Genomic DNA, 12,577 nt, shown 5'->3' with positions numbered 1-12,577 from the left:
ATGAAATTTTTTCTGAGATCTCTGAATAATGTTTGTATTAACAGACAATCTCATAAAAAAGTTTATGAAAATACATACTAAAAAAATTTATGCATAGATTTAAAGTTTTTGTACCAACATCAGCTCACATTTTAATCCATTCTTATAGTTTTTACTTTATCTTAAAACATTAATTATGTAGGAACTTGAAATCCCCTTGAGTAATGACGATGGAAACTGAAGGGTGACATTAATTGAGCTGATGTTTTGGAAACAGCTTATTACTGTGTGCTGTATAAAGTCTCTCAATGCTAAAAGAAAAAACTGAGTTTGTAGTGATTCCTATATGCTGTTGGTTAACAAAAACATTTGGTTATTTCTGGGCATAAATTTCATCTCAATTTTGAATTTTTGCATTTTTTCCTAAAAACAGAGTTTGGCTTCATATTGGAATTTAGAAAATTAGACATACAAAAGTGTGGAAAATACTAAAAACTAAACAGGCGGAGCAGAAGAGCGGTGTGGCTCCTACTAGATGTGTCTTCTGCCCGTAGGATTTCTTGAGCCTTCTTGCCAATCATTTGGTCTTCCAAGTTGCCAGGATGTTTTTCTGTTGAAGAAAAAACCAGAAAGATTGTTGTGGTTAATAATCATCTCAGAGTATGGAAGCATCCTGAATCCTGCTTTAAGGACTTTCTCTAAAGATTTCCTGTAAGCCATGAAGGGACTATCAAACCACTGCCAATCATCAGCAGTTTGAGGAGTAGCAGTTAGAACTGTTGCAGGGAAGGTAAGGAAAGAAGTCCTAAAGACTCACGCCAAATGAAGCCTTCAGTGACTGACAGGACAAAGGGCAGAGGCCATGGCGGCGGGCATGCCAGGGTCACTCCGGGATCCTCTCTAACAGAAGACTCAGGTCAACCACTGAAACTGAGTGTGATCAGATCTGGGAGTGGTGTTATCAATCCATCCAAGAAAAAAATGACTAAAGCTTTTTTAGGATAGTTTTAAAGTCTCAGTGTCAAAGAGTGAAAAGATAATTATAAATCCAACCATCACAGCACTCAGCATGATGATGTTCATGGGTTGCAGAACATGTAAGAAAAATACAAGTTGCGAGAAAAAATGGATACTTAGTCCTTTCTGATCCCAAATGAATTCATGTTCAAAATTCACCCTACATAGGTTATCTTTGAATTCTGTATTTGTACAAAACACTCACATTATCATATTCTAATGCAAAAACACAAGGACACACTGAAGGGACCTGGCAGCTCAGCATGCTCCCCTTCAATGTACAACTATGAGACAATGAATCATAGGATCACTTGAAACAAAATGGTTGTTTTAGTTTTGTTAACTCAATTTTGTCCAAAGAATTCCATTCATTCTTCATGGACAGAAAAAGAAGATGTCAAGCAAACTTTTTTTTAATGTAATCATTCTAGAAGAAAAGTAGTTCTTGGTGTGAGGTTAAATGATGTGCATAGCAAATTTTAAAAATAAGGAACAATGCCAATCGGCTCCTGTCTTCAGTAACTCTGAGGAGCATGGGTGGCCAATGCTGCACTCAGGCTGACACCATCTCACACTGTCTAACTGGTCATTGATTACACTTGAGCTTCTCTGGTTTGCATGTGTAGCTTAATTCCCTCTGCTAACGAAAAACAAGTCATTTTCTTAGTATATTTTCAAGCAACAGTCTTGTATCAACATCTGAGAGCAATAAAAAAAAATAATAATTTGACCAAAGTACAATATACCCATGATCCTCGTGATGAGGATTTTAAGGTTTCCAATTCACCAGGAACAAGCTGACGAGAAGATGAGTTGATACCTTCTGGCCCAAAGTGGCTTCCTATCGCACACTTACTCACACATTTTAAATTTTGTACTCAAATGTCACATTGTGTCCCCAGAGGTAGAGCTACTCCTTGGAAAAGCCAGAGTGAGGACAAAAAACAACAACAACAAAACAAAACAAAACAAAACAAAAAAACTAGTGGCTTGTAAACTGCAAATTCAGTGTTCTACTGACAACCAGCATTAGAGAAACATGAGGAGCGACAGGAGTCTTAGTTTAGGTGCCACATGTACAATTCTCTACCAAAACACTGCGCCACTTTACAGTTAGAAACTTAAGATTTCAAGCAAAGTTAGAAAAATGAAACATGCTGAAAAAGTAATCCTTCGACTGGAACACAGAGAGTATCCAGCAATTATGCTAAACCAGCTTTTTAGTAACACAGAGGGCAGAGGACAGATGGCACCTGTAGGATCATACAGAACCAGGCTAGGCTTGTTTGACACTGGGAGCTTTTGGTCGTTCAACATACCTGGCTCGGGCTCAATTCCGGCAGCTACATTACATGATCTGTTGAAGAAAAAACAAAACAAAAATTGTCAATACTTGTGGATCACACATCCAACTCCATATCTGATCGCAGTGAAAGAACTTATTCAAAATCCAAGCAGTACCAGTTCCTATTGCAGAGTGATACTTTTCTGATTATTTTCTGAGATTAGTTTATTAAAATATGTATACTAAGAAAAAGGCTCATGGCTTTAATAACTTTTGAGAAAAAATGTTTCTAATTATTCTTTCATTCTTGAATATCATTGGTATTAATGACTTACACTTACCCCAACAGGAACAAAGGTAAAGAAAAACCAAATGGTCTGATAACTGGGAAAGTGCCAGTGTCCACTGGTGTTCCATTGAGAGCTCAAGGAACTTGCAGCAGCCTGTTGGTCAGACTCCATGCTTGGGGTCCTGGCTCCAGCCATCGCGACCATGTGGTGAGCTGGGCCCGGGCCTGCCTGGGCTCAAGAGGCTTCTCCCTTCCTGGTGAGTATGCTGGGAGGGCATCTCTTGGGAGCAAGGCAGGCCCTGGCTCAGGATAGAAGAGCATGCAAGCAAAATGACTCTGTTTAGGGGCCTCATGGACAAGCTTCCCGAGATGAAGCGCAGGCCGGGTTTCCTCTCTCAGTGGATGATGCTTGTACAATCAGTGTTCTCAAACAATGGGTGGTGACCCAATGGGTATTTATTTATTTTGCTGCAGGAAAATGAAACTTTATTTAAAATTTTTACAGAAATAGATTCGTCTAAGTATTGGACAGTGGTAAAATAAATTTTCTGAATCCCAGCATTATGCACTGATACTGAGGATTTTCATCAGATTTCTGAGATCTCAGGCCAAAAAATTAAGGGTAGTACACATTACAATAGGTAGATTTAAAGTTTTTCTTTAACAAAAGTATATTTGTATCCTGGATTCCTTTTAAAAATGTTTTATTTTTATCTTTGAACACCATTTGTGCAGAAAGAATTGGGGTTACACTACAACAACACAGAAGGATAAAGGCAGATAAGCTGGATGGATCTGGTCATTTGCAGTGTGTCCATTTAGTATGCAACTGCAAGACAACAGCTGAAGAGCCTGAAGCAAAATGGTTCCGTTCCACTGGAGCGTGTGTTCCTACGGAATCCCATCCACTGGTGATGGACAAAGATTTTCAGCAACGCTTGTAAAACGTATGCAAGCATTTGAGAACAAGTAGTCCCTAATATGAGGTAAAAGGAAGTGACTGAGAAGTAAAGTCCTAAAGAACATGCCAACTGCACTCTTCTGGAGGTCAGAGCACACTAGACACGGATGGGCCCATGCCCAGGTCAGGCGTCAGCTCCCACTCAAAAGCTTTGGTCAGCCATTCTATGTGACACTGATCTTGATGGCAGTGTTGGTATTATTTCTCCTGCTACAGCAAAGCCTGGAGATTTCTCAGTCTAGCTGAAGACAATATACTCATTTCAACCTTGAGTGTCAGTGAAAAAAACCATCAAAACCCGATAAACACTCGTGTGGCTTCTGAGACACAACAGAGGTAAGTTTACACAGTTACTGCTTGATGAGAACTTGATGCCTAGCCTGAATACTTTTTGGAGAGAAAAAAGCCTGTATGCTACATTTATTTTTAGATTTTACATTTTTGTCAATGATAGCATTTTTGTACTTGGCATCACAGCCCACTTTGATAAAGCAAAAGACAAGGGACAGAAATCAAGTGGCAAAGAAGCTGACAGCGCTGTTAGTGCTCCATAACAAGCGACAGGGAAACAGTAAACCCAGCACGGTCTCAGTTTGGGTGCCTCCTGGCTGATTCTCCCCGGAGAACTCCTCAGATGAAGCTAGAGAACTCAAACATGTAAGTTTTGATGGAGTTGCCTTTTGAGTTACATTAAAGCAAGCTCAAGGAAAAGGAAAGGAAATGCTAAGGAAGCATGCTGACTCTGTAGTGACTAAGAGATCAAGGGACAGAAGTCACCAATTGGCACGGAAATAATGTGTTCGGTCAACATACCTGACAAGACATCAGACTCCATCCTGACAGGACATCGCCTGTTGAAAATGGGAGGGAAAAGAATTCTTAGTGTTTCCAAATATCATTTAACCAACTGAATCCTGGAATACAATGTTTTTGCACCACCGACTTATTCTCACATTGTGGGTGTTTATGAGACTGCCAGCATACGAAACACTTTATGAAAACTTATCCACGATAACACAGTTCATAATTTTGAAAATCTCAAATCTCTTTTTCAGAAAAAAGACCCAAATCCACATTCTGGAACAATATCACAAATATTCATACACCCAGACTTCACAGTCTCCTATGAGAGACTGATGACATTGGCAAGGCTCCATGATGAAAAGTCTTTTCAAAGCATTCTGAGAGTTTGACAGGGAGATGTCAACCAGTTTGGGGCCACAACACTCATATACAAATAATTTTTGGAGATGGAATCCATTACTGGTATTGCTTTGTGTTTTAAGAACTGCCCCTTACAGTTTCACAAAGAAAAGTAATAGAGGAAATTAGGGGTCCTGGGAGGCAGATGAGTGTCCACTCCATGCTGTGGTGGATCAAGGACAGAACAGGTGACTGCTGTCTTGGTTTCCAGGACACAAAACCAAGTCTCCATCCAGAAATTGGTCAATCCTGCACAAAACCAGGGAATTAACCCAGGTGAGGAAGGCTGACAGGTCCCATGCCACTGTGAAACTGTTTCTCTACCACCTTAGGAAAGTGGTTGCCTCCATGGGTACGCCTCTAAAGCAATTGTCTTTAAGGAACTCTACCTGCCTCAGATAGAGACCAAATGAATCAAGAGAAGTTGGGAAATACAAATGTAAACATTTGTGAAAAAGCAGCCACTTTATGTTCTGCTAAAATATTGATAAAGGACAGAAAAGGAGATCCTAGGAAATGAAAGGAGCGCACAGCCAATGCTGGGAGTGCACAGGTCAGAACAACAGATCTGCCCCCTTTTCACTCGGGTCTGCGGCACTTTCTTTTCAGCCATGATTCTCTGCACTGTGTCACACCACCATTCAAGTGTCAAGTTTCTGGTGAACAAACACCAAACATATTTCGGAGTATGTTCTAGCAACACTCCCTTCTCAGCAGCAGATGGCTGGCAAAGAAGGTATCTTGAATTCAAATAAGATACATGTTTATAGCAGATTTACATGATTTTGGATTCATCACAGTTCATAGCAACATATATCATTGGAAAATGATTCACGGATTTAGTATACTTAAGACAAAGAAAGACCTATTTTAAATTCTCACATGCTTCCCTACTGTCCCTGATGTCATTTTTGTCTGAAAACAATGCAATTTCCTTTTACAAAAGCCATAATTACAAGGATGAGTAAAATTACAGAATCTGTTATCATGGACCATGCACCTGCATTGTCTCTGAGGGAAGCAGCACCACTGCCTCAGCTCAGGGACCACAGTGTCAGTTGTACATCAATGGACTATGCACCCTAAAGTATCTGCAACCATGCTGCACGAAGGATGACACCTAGACTGAATTGCACCCAAGGAAATGTGCCCATGCACCTTCTTTCTGAGCACATTCCAAGGGGCACATGGGTATCACCCATGACCTTGGCAGAGTTGGCACATCCAGTAGCCATTGGTGGAACTCAGGCCATACTTCAGAAAAAAGGAACCCTCTGCGGTAAGGTCTCGAAATGGTAGTGAACATGAAAGGGAATTCTCAGAGAGATTGCTTTGGGCACCCTTCAGTCATTCACTGGGCAGAGGACAGGACAGGATGATCTAAGTGCCCCCAATAAGCTTGTGCTTAGCACCACTTCCCCTGGGGTGCCCCAGCTCTTTTTCCATACCTGGGTCTGTGCTCATTCCCAGCTGAGTGTTGGAGTTAAATTCTGAAGGAAAAAGAAAACAACAATTCACCTGAGTGCATCTGCGTAACACAGCAACCCAGTCTCATTCAGCATGCCACCACCATCTCCTAAGTTGAGACTCATGAGGTTTCTGAAGCGTGCTCAGAAAATGAAAATGCACTGCACATTAGCACAATGCTGTGTGTACATATCGTCCACACTGGGCCACACTGGTTTGCCCATTCAAGCCATTCTGACAAGTAGGATCCCCGTATTAGTACTGTTTGTGGGTTAAGAACAGCCCCCTGCACTAGGCCTAGCTGCTTTGAAACAAGCATTTTCTATGTTAAGTCATTCAAATGGGAGCAGGTTTTTTGGGTAGTTTTGGCCAAATCATACTATGTTCTTGGTATCCATGCAATGGGGACCATTCTCTACCAGAGGATTCCATCCCTCCTGTGCAGAAACAGGGCATCTACAGATCCAGAAAAAAAAAAAAACTGTGGTAACGTTTGGCTTGATGCAACCCTGCATGTCAGGGTTATAAAATGTTACAGATAATGAAAGATATTATAAATCATCAAAACCTGTCCATCCTGTTGAAACCCAGAACACGGAGTGCAGAAGCCATATGGGCGTTCACAAACTTGGCCTCTGCGTCCTCTCTTAGTGCATATCATAACTCTTTCTCCATCATGTTAATGAGACCCATTCAAGGGATGCTGTCACAATTACTGTGCAGGAAGACCAAAGCAGATTCATCTCAAAGGTTTCTGGCTCACATTCGACAACAGAAACAAGGTTTATCTCCACCCAAAATCAGTACTACTACAGGATCCTTGGCCAATCTTAGGCTTGTTATGGTTAACTGTGCTCAGAGGCAAACAAGGAGAGATGGACAGAAAGGAAACTTAGAGGACTCAACCACACCGTGACTTTGCATCCACGTGATTTACAAATGTGGTTACTGTGTATTTCATCTTCACAGGAAATACATAAATCTTACAATATGAAATGTATCAGAATATGGGGAAGTTTCAGTATTCCAAGCAGAACCAAGCAAAACAAAAACAAAACAGAAACGAATTGGAATTTTACTCAGGAAAGGGTAATATCAATGCAGATAGATGCATATAACAAAAATGTATCTAAAACCATAACAACCAAAAAAGATGCAAGAAAAAAATACTGCCCTTGCATGTTACGACAGAGGAAGGGAATGGAACCAGATCACTGGATCTGACCCAGACAATTCGAAGGAACAAAACACGCAAACAGGACTGGACCAGTTCATTGCACCATGGTGGTCAGAATACATTTTCTCAAGCATCAGGAACACAAACCTCGTAAAGCCAAGAATGCTATGATAAACCAGTTTGCATTCAGAAATTCACAAGGGAAAGGATAAGAAATATTGGTACTCATGTTCATTCAGAAGCCTGACTATGCTTATCAGTGGCAAGGATGCATAATTAAGAGGACGCCACTACAAATGCAATGGGGGAGAAATAAGATATTGCAATAAGCATATAAGCTCAAGGATAAGAGCAATACTGAGAGCACAAACGGTACAAGAGATTTTTGGAATTAGGTTCCCGCGGGAGGCCCCAGCTCTTATTTCCTACCTGAATCGGCAAAAATAGGGAAATCGAAGAAACAAACTGAGGAGTCTGAAAGGAAACAAAACAACAATGCCTCTGAGAATACTTGCATAAAACACACCCAACGTGGCATCTGCAAACAGCAACACACAGTCTCACAGATCTTCCTGCCACCATCTTTGAGGTGGAGATTCCTGAGATGTCTGAAGCACGTTCAGAAATAGTGCGTGCATTGCATCCTAGGAGAACAGGCTGGCTCCATGTCACCCAGCCTGGGCCAAGGCACTTCTCCCGTTCCCTTCAACTTCTTTTCCCAGGGAGAGGGAGGAATCTCTATTGGGGTTGCTTGAGTGCTAGGGAATAGTCTCCCATCACAGCCTTTCAAGCAGGACCAAGATTCGAGTCCACCCAGGCATCACTCTCTCCTACCGAGGGGCTCCTTGACCTTTCTGAGAGAGGCACCTTTAGGATAGCATTAGGCACTGCCTGATGAGCAGACATGGGTGCGAAGATAGCTTCAAGGATGGAGCTACACCACTGCTTCACGTCAGCCGCTTCTTTGAGTTTGGGTCCTGACACTGGCTGCTGCGTGCGTGGCTCTCCCGCTGCATGAAGCTGTTGTTAAGTATGAGGAGAGCAAAGGCTCCAGAATGGAGGGGAGTTCCTACTTGCTCTTCGTTCCCAGGGGAGCCAAGGAAACACACTAGGATGCCAACCATCTGTTTGGGCCAGTGGCCACGAGGGCAATTCTACGCTATGAAATTGGGTCTCTGCTGGACACCCACTCTCCAGTGCAATACAAGGTAGGAAAGTCATGTAGACAGAATGGAACTTGGCCAGACGCTATGCCATGACACCAAGACATTCCTAAGGAAGCACGTCATGGCTGGCTCTCCTCAGTACAAGAGCGCCACTCTGTCTTGCCATGGACACCCACCATAAAACAAGATGACCCCCGTCTTGCTTCCTGGCACGCACGGACTGCTCTCGAGCCAGAGCAGTTGCTCTGCCCTGCACAGTTCTGAGCCACCTCAACAGGGGAGCCTGCTTGCACAGGGAGGTTGTGGCAACATGGTCCGTGGCTGCCACAAAGAGCCAGCAAACAAAGCCCAAGGGCAGCGACAAGGCATCTCTGGCAGACTCGGATGGACCCTCAAGCACACAACGCCACACAGCATGGAAGGATGGCAACCAGATCGCACTGTGTCTGAGCAAAGCTAAGAGCCCTTGCACATCGTGTCAGAGGGCGTCCAGTTGGTCCATGGGCGAGGTCTCCCATGCATCCTTGGTCTCAGTGCAATTGCACATCCCTTGGATGGAACTCAGGCCATCTCCTAGGACACAGGAACCTTTCGAGTTCAGGTCCTGAATCGGTAGTGACCATGGAAGGGAATTCTCAGACCCGTTGCTATGGGCACCCTTGAGTCACTGCAGGGAAGGGCACAGTTGGCAGAGGTGCCCCCAACAAGCTCCAGCTTGGCATCAGGTTCCCCCGGGAGCCCCAGCTCTTATTTCCTACCTGCATCAGCACAAATAGGCAAATCAGTCACTTTTGAGGTGTCTGAAAGGAAACAAAACAACAATGCCTCTGAGAATACTTGCATAAAACACACCCAACGTGGCATCTGCAAACAGCAACACACAGTCTCACAGATCTTCCTGCCACCATCTTTGAGGTGGAGATTCCTGAGATGTCTGAAGCACGTTCAGAAATAGTGCGTGCATTGCATCCTAGGAGAACAGGCTGGCTCCATGTCACCCAGCCTGGGCCAAGGCACTTCTCCCGTTCCCTTCAACTTCTTTTCCCAGGGAGAGGGAGGAATCTCTATTGGGGTTGCTTGAGTGCTAGGGAATAGTCTCCCATCACAGCCTTTCAAGCAGGACCAAGATTTGAGTCCACCCAGGCATCACTCTCTCCTACCGGGGGGGGGGGGCTCCTTGACCTTTCTGAGAGAGGCACCTTTAGGATAGCATTAGGCACTGCCCGATGAGCAGACATGGGTGCGAAGATAGCTTCAAGGATGGAGCTACACCACTGCTTCACGTCAGCCGCTTCTTTGAGTTTGGGTCCTGACACTGGCTGCTGCGTGCGTGGCTCTCCCGTTGCATGAAGCTGTTGTTAAGTATGAGGAGAGCAAAGGCTCCAGAATGGAGGGGAGTTCCTACTTGCTCTTCGTTCCCAGGGGAGCCAAGGAAACACACTAGGATGCCAACCATCTGTTTGGGCCAGTGGCCACGGGGGCAATTCTACGCTATGAAATTGGGTCTCTGCTGGACACCCACTCTCCAGTGCAATACAAGGTAGGAAAGTCATGTAGACAGAATGGAACTTGGCCAGACGTTATGCCATGACACCAAGACATTCCTAAGGAAGCACGTCATGGCTGGCTCTCCTCAGTACAAGAGCGCCACTCTGTCTTGCCATGGACACCCAGCATAAAACAAGATGACCCCTGTCTTGCTTGCTGGCATGCACGGACTGCTCTCGAGCCAGAGCAGTTGCTCTGCCCTGGACAGTTCTGAGCCACCTCAACAGGGGAGCCTGCTTGCACAGGGAGGTTGTGGCAACATGGTCCGTGGCTGCCACAAAGAGCCAGCAAACAAAGCCCAAGGGCAGCGACAAGGCATCTCTGGCAGACTCGGATGGACCCTCAAGCACACAACGCCACACAGCATGGAAGGATGGCAACCAGATCGCACTGTGTCTGAGCAAAGCTAAGAGCCCTTGCACATCGTGTCAGAGGGCGTCCAGTTGGTCCATGGGCGAGGTCTCCCATGCATCCTTGGTCTCAGTGCAATTGCACATCCCTTGGATGGAACTCAGGCCATCTCCTAGGACACAGGAACCTTTCGAGTTCAGGTCCTGAATCGGTAGTGACCATGGAAGGGAATTCTCAGACCCGTTGCTATGGGCACCCTTGAGTCACTGCAGGGAAGGGCACAGTTGGCAGAGGTGCCCCCAACAAGCTCCAGCTTGGCATCAGGTTCCCCCGGGAGCCCCAGCTCTTATTTCCTACCTGCATCAGCACAAATAGGCAAATCAGTCACTTTTGAGGTGTCTGAAAGGAAACAAAACAACAATGCCTCTGAGAATACTTGCATAAAACACACCCAACGTGGCATCTGCAAACAGCAACACACAGTCTCACAGATCTTCCTGCCACCATCTTTGAGGTGGAGATTCCTGAGATGTCTGAAGCACGTTCAGAAATAGTGCGTGCATTGCATCCTAGGAGAACAGGCTGGCTCCATGTCACCCAGCCTGGGCCAAGGCACTTCTCCCGTTCCCTTCAACTTCTTTTCCCAGGGAGAGGGAGGAATCTCTATTGGGGTTGCTTGAGTGCTAGGGAATAGTCTCCCATCACAGCCTTTCAAGCAGGACCAAGATTTGAGTCCACCCAGGCATCACTCTCTCCTACCGGGGGGGGGGGGGGCTCCTTGACCTTTCTGAGAGAGGCACCTTTAGGATAGCATTAGGCACTGCCCGATGAGCAGACATGGGTGCGAAGATAGCTTCAAGGATGGAGCTACACCACTGCTTCACGTCAGCCGCTTCTTTGAGTTTGGGTCCTGACACTGGCTGCTGCGTGCGTGGCTCTCCCGTTGCATGAAGCTGTTGTTAAGTATGAGGAGAGCAAAGGCTCCAGAATGGAGGGGAGTTCCTACTTGCTCTTCGTTCCCAGGGGAGCCAAGGAAACACACTAGGATGCCAACCATCTGTTTGGGCCAGTGGCCACGGGGGCAATTCTACGCTATGAAATTGGGTCTCTGCTGGACACCCACTCTCCAGTGCAATACAAGGTAGGAAAGTCATGTAGACAGAATGGAACTTGGCCAGACGTTATGCCATGACACCAAGACATTCCTAAGGAAGCACGTCATGGCTGGCTCTCCTCAGTACAAGAGCGCCACTCTGTCTTGCCATGGACACCCAGCATAAAACAAGATGACCCCTGTCTTGCTTGCTGGCATGCACGGACTGCTCTCGAGCCAGAGCAGTTGCTCTGCCCTGGACAGTTCTGAGCCACCTCAACAGGGGAGCCTGCTTGCACAGGGAGGTTGTGGCAACATGGTCCGTGGCTGCCACAAAGAGCCAGCAAACAAAGCCCAAGGGCAGCGACAAGGCATCTCTGGCAGACTCGGATGGACCCTCAAGCACACAACGCCACACAGCATGGAAGGATGGCAACCAGATCGCACTGTGTCTGAGCAAAGCTAAGAGCCCTTGCACATCGTGTCAGAGGGCGTCCAGTTGGTCCATGGGCGAGGTCTCCCATGCATCCTTGGTCTCAGTGCAATTGCACATCCCTTGGATGGAACTCAGGCCATCTCCTAGGACACAGGAACCTTTCGAGTTCAGGTCCTGAATCGGTAGTGACCATGGAAGGGAATTCTCAGACCCGTTGCTATGGGCACCCTTGAGTCACTGCAGGGAAGGGCACAGTTGGCAGAGGTGCCCCCAACAAGCTCCAGCTTGGCATCAGGTTCCCCTGGGAGGCCCCAGCTCTTATTTCCTACCTGCATCAGCACAAATAGGCAAATCAGTCACTTTTGAGGTGTCTGAAAGGAAACAAAACAACAATGCCTCTGAGAATACTTGCATAAAACACACCCAACGTGGCATCTGCAAACAGCAACACACAGTCTCACAGATCTTCCTGCCACCATCTTTGAGGTGGAGATTCCTGAGATGTCTGAAGCACGTTCAGAAATAGTGCGTGCATTGCATCCTAGGAGAACAGGCTGGCTCCATGTCACCCAGCCTGGGCCAAGGCACTTCTCCCGTTCCCTTCA

At 45.6% G+C, this 12,577-nt stretch overlaps 1 long non-coding RNA gene across 1 annotated transcript; it reads right to left on the bottom strand.

Moving 5' to 3' along the window:
- Window positions 1-520: 520 nt before the first annotated feature.
- Window positions 521-12,339, bottom strand: LOC121170872. Its single transcript, XR_005886064.1, has 6 exons — window positions 12,302-12,339; window positions 7,808-7,852; window positions 6,183-6,224; window positions 4,345-4,382; window positions 2,316-2,353; window positions 521-589 (listed from the first exon to the last, which is right to left on the bottom strand). It is a non-coding gene; the product is annotated as an uncharacterized LOC121170872 (long non-coding RNA).
- Window positions 12,340-12,577: the final 238 nt, after the last annotated feature.

The sequence above is a fragment of the Ochotona curzoniae genome, unplaced genomic scaffold, assembly GCF_017591425.1.
Source record: "Ochotona curzoniae isolate NIBS_2020 unplaced genomic scaffold, NIBS_Ocur_1.0 scaffold_2476, whole genome shotgun sequence".
NCBI classification, from domain to species: Eukaryota; Metazoa; Chordata; class Mammalia; order Lagomorpha; family Ochotonidae; genus Ochotona; species Ochotona curzoniae.
This window is presented reverse-complemented; position numbering and strand designations above follow the sequence as displayed.